The sequence below is a fragment of the Oreochromis aureus genome, linkage group 3 (assembly GCF_013358895.1).
Source record: "Oreochromis aureus strain Israel breed Guangdong linkage group 3, ZZ_aureus, whole genome shotgun sequence".
Classification (NCBI taxonomy): Eukaryota; Metazoa; Chordata; class Actinopteri; order Cichliformes; family Cichlidae; genus Oreochromis; species Oreochromis aureus.
This window is the reverse complement of record NC_052944.1, coordinates 5,568,059-5,574,058: the sequence shown is the minus strand read 5'-3', so window position 1 is coordinate 5,574,058 and position 6,000 is coordinate 5,568,059.

Genomic DNA, 6,000 nt, shown 5'->3' with positions numbered 1-6,000 from the left:
CATGTTGCTCCAGATGTTACTGAGCAGGCAGAGCAGCTGCAGTATATGTGGCTATGATCTTACTTGAAACTGTATTCTGTGGGAAATTTGTAGTAGATCACGCTCTGTGTGTGCATCTGTTGTGTTTGTTTTCTTGTACTAAATAATTAAAAAAATCTGAACTCTCCTTCGTCTTTTTGCCTCCTTGTTTTTAACCTTTCACAGCAGCTGTGTGATACGGTGGTTGTTCTGTGCTGCATGAAAATGTCCTGAGTTAAAAGATCAAAGAACTTTATGTGTAAATTGTTACATTTATAATAATGAAACAGAAAATGCAGCGAGTGCAAAGCAAACTGTAAGTTTACAGCTGTCGTTGCATCTGTGCAAATATCAGCCTCCATATTTGTGACTTTTCTCTTACTTAACACAACACAGTTGTTTCATTTTGAAATTGAAGAATTAAAACTTGTTATACAAGCTTGTGTACATGGTTAGATCATATTCTTCAAGTTGAACATATTGAACATCTTCATAGACTCCACATTTTATTTCATGAAAAACGTCTTTAAAAATCTTTACTGAGCTCACAGACCAAGAGACCTACACAATCACATCCCATAGTGTCATGGTCCTGGGTCGGTGACCCAGCGCTTTGAGTTTGTTATTATCATCTTTCCAGTTTATTCTGATTCTGTACTTGTTCTTAGGGTCTGAGTTGTGTGTTTCTGTCATACCTACCTGTGTCTGTCCTCGGTGCTCTGTTCATGTCCCTGTGTTGTGTAAATCAGCCTGTGGGTTCCCTGTTTTACTTTGAAGGTTCGTGTTCTAGATTTCCTGTTTTATTCTGAAGGTCTGTGTCTGTTGTCATTGTGTTCAGCTTGTCTCCTCAGGTCGTCTTGTGTATTAGAATCAGCTGTGCTCCCACCTGTATGTCATTACCTGGTCTCCTTGTTTGTGTGTGTGTGTGTGTGTGTGTGTGTATATATATATATAGTGGGTGTCAGTCTGTGCCTGTTGTCGGCTCGTCTGTGTATCTCTGCGTTCGTCTGCATTAGTCTGTGTTCATCTGTGTCTCTCTGCCTTTCACCCCGTTCCCTTAAGACTTCAGGTTTGCTCTTTAGTTTATCCCAGTTTAGGTCTGCTTCAGTTATTTGTCATGCCTCACTGCTTGCTTGCCACTATTCCACCTTGTAAATAAACTCTCACTCATATCATCAGTCGGCTGCCTGCATTTTGGGTCCTCCTTTCACTCCACAACACGACTGCTGCCCCAGCCGTGACACATAGACCTCTATGCAGTATTCATGCAACCCGAGGATGCCCTGCCAGCCATTAGAAATACTGCAGATTTAAATGACGTAGAATTATAGATGCATGAAACCATGTCCGTTTTATAACTATTCTCTGAAATAACCAGATTTGATCGACGGGCTGGACCGCTCAGTTATCAGCTAAAGCTAGTGAGTTTAGTTAGCAGGCTGCTTTGTACATTATAGTTAGCACTCAGAAATATACTGATATATTTATATATATACTGATAAATATATTGAGGGGCCTGACAACGGGCAAAATGATGACACCCACAGTCTGTTATGGACAAGATGTATTGTATAAGCTCTGAAGTTCTGAGGTCTGGTTTCTCAACTTGCAGACAGGAGATCGCCTGTGAAGGAACCATCTTTCCTTGGCAGCCTTGTTGAGGACATTAGTTCTCCTTTGTTACCTTAATGGACTTGCTAATATTGAAGAATTTATTTCAAAGTGTTGCCTATTTTCTGTTTGATGTAGTCAGAGAATCATGTGTTTGGTGGTTGTGGGCCACGTTGGCTTGTTTGATATTGTTGTGCCTAAAAACCTCAGAGCCCTACATTTAACAGTTCTTATTTTGGATGGTAGGTGCATCACCTCCTTTTAGCTTTCACCTTCCCTCTCTGATGTCTGGCCTTCCTCCACTTGATTGTTTGACTGATTCCTTTTCGACAGCTCTGAGTAAAATCCTTCCTGCCTCATCCTGCCCTCTACTTCCTGAAGTATAGACACTGTTCGAATCGGTCATGAGGTACTAAGTTCTGTCGACTTAAAAAAACACAGAATAAAAGTTTTGTTTTGGAAGGTCTATAATTACTACGCATTTCTGAAATCTAGATCTAAGTTAAGACACTCAAATTAAAGAAGAAACAATTTGAGTTTAAGCAATAGAATCTACAAAAAACCAGAAGTATCACTTAATCTCTCATGGCCATAAAATATGGAAGCTGATGTGTTCTGTTTGCCCAGCACACACAAAGGCCAGGATGCCCCCTGACAGTACAGCAGGACTCATATATATGGTGCATGATGTAGTAGTATCAGCCTCGTGTCCCCAAAGGAGGACAGAAATTAATTGCTGGGTCTTAGGAGGATTTCACCAACTGACACAGTTATAATGAAGTGGAAGTGATTGGTAATGAAAGAGGTTACCAACAAAGCTCCAAAACTGTGGCCGTAATATTACCTCATGAACAGAGTGCAGAGAGCTTCATGGATTTCACTTTCATGCTCCCAGTGATGGGAACGACCCCTCCCTGTTCATGGATCAGACAGTTTGGTGTGGAATGAACACCTGACAGACACCTCAGGAATTAATTAGAGCAGAGATTGTGATTCGGGCGGTCTGGTTCATCATCAGTTTCTGACCTCACAAATGGTCAGAATGGCCAAATTTCCCATAAGCACATGCCTGCACCTTGTCGAAAGCAAGGTTCCCAGGTGAGCTGATTAAGAATGAGACCTCACTCAGGTTCATGTGTGTGTTTTTGGCACTATAGTGTAGCAGCTTTCAGGTCTGCATAGGCTGTTAAGCTTTAGTAGAATCCTGGAAGGCGACTTGTAAAATTATCTTATTATAAATGTTATTTATGTAAACTGCATCCTGGTACAGTATGGCTTCGTTTTTCTGGTTTTCGTCACTGACCTTTGATTGCATTGGTCTGATTCATCTTCTCGACATCGATTAATCGTCCTGATGTTTTGTCGCTATTAGTGAAAGGAAGCAGGATGCACACATCGGTGGGCGCTTTCAGTCAGCTCCTGTGAAATGCAGAGGCAGAGTCAGCCAATGCCACGATGGAGTCGCAATACATGTTTTTTATGTATTTTCCTGTCGCTCAGATATCGACGCAGCAAACTACACAATGCTTCCTCAGCGAAAGAACGTCTACCTCGGGGAGACTCTCCAGTTTCTGCTGGTGTTGCGGTCTCGGGGCTTAACGGACAGGGACGATGGTGCTCTGTCTTGGAAGGACCTGGGGGTTCTTTGTGCGCTCTGGCGAGCGGCGAAGGCGCGCGGAGAGCTGGCGGCAGACACCGGCTGAGCAGTGTGACCGCATGAGCAGCTGCAGTGAAGACAGCGAGGATGTAGAGTCCGAGGATGTAGAGTGTAGGACCGCAGAACAGAGCGGAAGAAGACTGGGGGACAAGCAGACCTTCACACAGTGTAACCAACTTGTCAGTCATAAATGCTCACCCAGTAGTGCAGCGATGCACAACGAGACAGAACAAGCCAAGGTAAAATCAATAAGCCAGTACTGAAGAAGAGGAAGTCATAGATTTACACATATCTCATGTTTTTGCAGAACTGTCATCACTCATTATCGCATGTTACCTACAACGAGACAGGAACTATATAGTTTTTAAGTAACCTACATATATGTCCTAATTAGATAAAAAAACCAGAGGGTGGTTTAGATTGTCTGTACTCGAGTAGAAGTGCAGATACTACTAGTAAAAATACTCCAGTAAAAGTTACAGTACTGATTCAACTTCTTTACTCGAATAAAAAAAGTAAAGGCTCTAAATGTGCTCAAAGTAAGGAAGTAAAGGAGGACGCTTCTATTTTGTCCAAAGCTGACTGAACCCCGTGCTATATGAACATAATGATAGAATAATATCAGTAGAGGGGAACAAACTTTAGTCTATTTTTGCTTCTAATTATACTCAGCTTGAGTCTGAAGGAAAATCAAATGTACTTGCTGTTGCCTCCGTTGTAGAGGGGACTTTGCCTGTAAACAGGAAGTGTGCACAGTCAGAGGTTAAAGTGGGTTCAGCAGGTGGGGAACCTAAGACTGGCTGTCACGGCTCAGTGTGGGGAACTGAATCAAACTCACAATCATTTCTCCTGAGAGCTCCAGCAGCTGTTCTTAGTGTGCAGGCTGTGATCAGCTGACCTGCTGCTCTCTGTGGATGGACACACCTGGATTCAACCAGATGTGAGCAGATGTTTCATCCTCCACAGTTTATACTGTCTTTATACTAGATGCTATAAAGCTGGTATCAAGGTGGAATTCATCAGTGGATCTAAGCTCATCAAATTCATGTGACTCTCTGCTACATGTGATGTAAGCTAACTGTGGCCATGAACCCACAGCCACTGTGCACCAGGCACACACTGTGCTTTACTTTAAATCCTCACAGTGCAGCAAACTAACCTGCAGAGGGTTTTCATGCAGCCTTGTATAACAGTTCGTCTGCCTTAGTTTGATTTGCAGCATGTTTCAAATTTAAAAAACAGTCACATGTACAAACAAAGTATCTTTAAATGTAAGCTCTCTTCTTCCTGCCATGTCCCGTCTGTCTTATCTGTCTGTCTGAGTGAAGTTAGCTCTTTCTTTTCTCTCCCTGTCAAATAAGCAGCTGGACCTTTAGCCGCAACACACTGTTACACAAACTGCACACAAACAATTTGTGTGTTTGCAGAAATGCTGCATTTGAAATGAGCTTCAGTAACACATTACTCCCTTTATGTTCGCTCGTCTTCTGTGGGGCTAACTAGATGCTGAAGCCCTGCAGCTCATGAAGCCCAGTTTTAACCCCTGACTTTGACACACTTCAGCTCTTTCATGCATCATCCTCTGGTGACGATTACACAACAGGACTGCCATGCATGTGTTACTGTTTAGACTTGAATCAGTTTGATGTTTGGAGGCTCGCACTAACAAATAATAACTCCTCTTGAATGCAAAGTAATGAGCCTGTTTTTGAAAATGTGAGGAGTAAAAGCAAAAGGTTACTTTTAGAAAAACAAACTACGTAAGTACACAAACACTCTCAGCGCTCTCCTGTCTAGTCCCTGTTGTTACAACCCGTCTGCGGGCCAGGAGATGGCATGGATGAGGCACTTGCTCCCCACCAACACCCACGCAGCCACAGGAAACAATCACTGGTCATTACATGGCATTTATTTACAAAGTAATGAGGGAAAAACAACAGAACAGGAGTGTCAACACATCAGGGTGAGCCGAGGCTAAAATAGTAAATCAAACAAAGCTGAGGTCTGATAGATGCCAACATACATGACCTCACAGAGGAAAGGAACCAACATAAAGACAGAGTCTGACCTCCTGTCCAAAAACAGGAGAAATCAATGTGTTCAAAGTAACGGCAGCTCACCCAGCTGATCAGCTGTTAGGGGAAGCGTGTGAAGCGCTCCAGGCTTTATATATAAGGCAGGTGTTCAGGCTGGAACCAAATTCAAATTTTATTTGTCACATACACAGTCATACACAGTACGATATGCAGTGAAATGCTTAGACAACTGCTCGTGACCTAAAGAAAAAAAAGACTATGAATAGGAAAGGAAATAAATATGAAAATTAAAAAGGGTAAATTTAACTAGGAAGGAATAAAATAAAATATAAAACTTAGTTGAAAATAAAATAACTGTACACCAAAATACACACAAAATACACAATATAGAAATATACAAGAATGTATGCAGAAATATAGAACAATAATATGAGGGGCCGTACAAGCCAAAATTCATTCTTTCACTCTCACACACATACATTCTTCTTTCACACACATATATTTTCACTCTCACATACATATATTTTCACTCTCACATACATGCATTTTCATTTATGCATTCCTACATTTTGCTCTCATTTACATGCATTCAATATGCATTTAATCTCACAAATAATATATGTATGTAAGCAGAGAATGCATACATGTCAGAAGAAAATATATGTATGCAAGAGAATA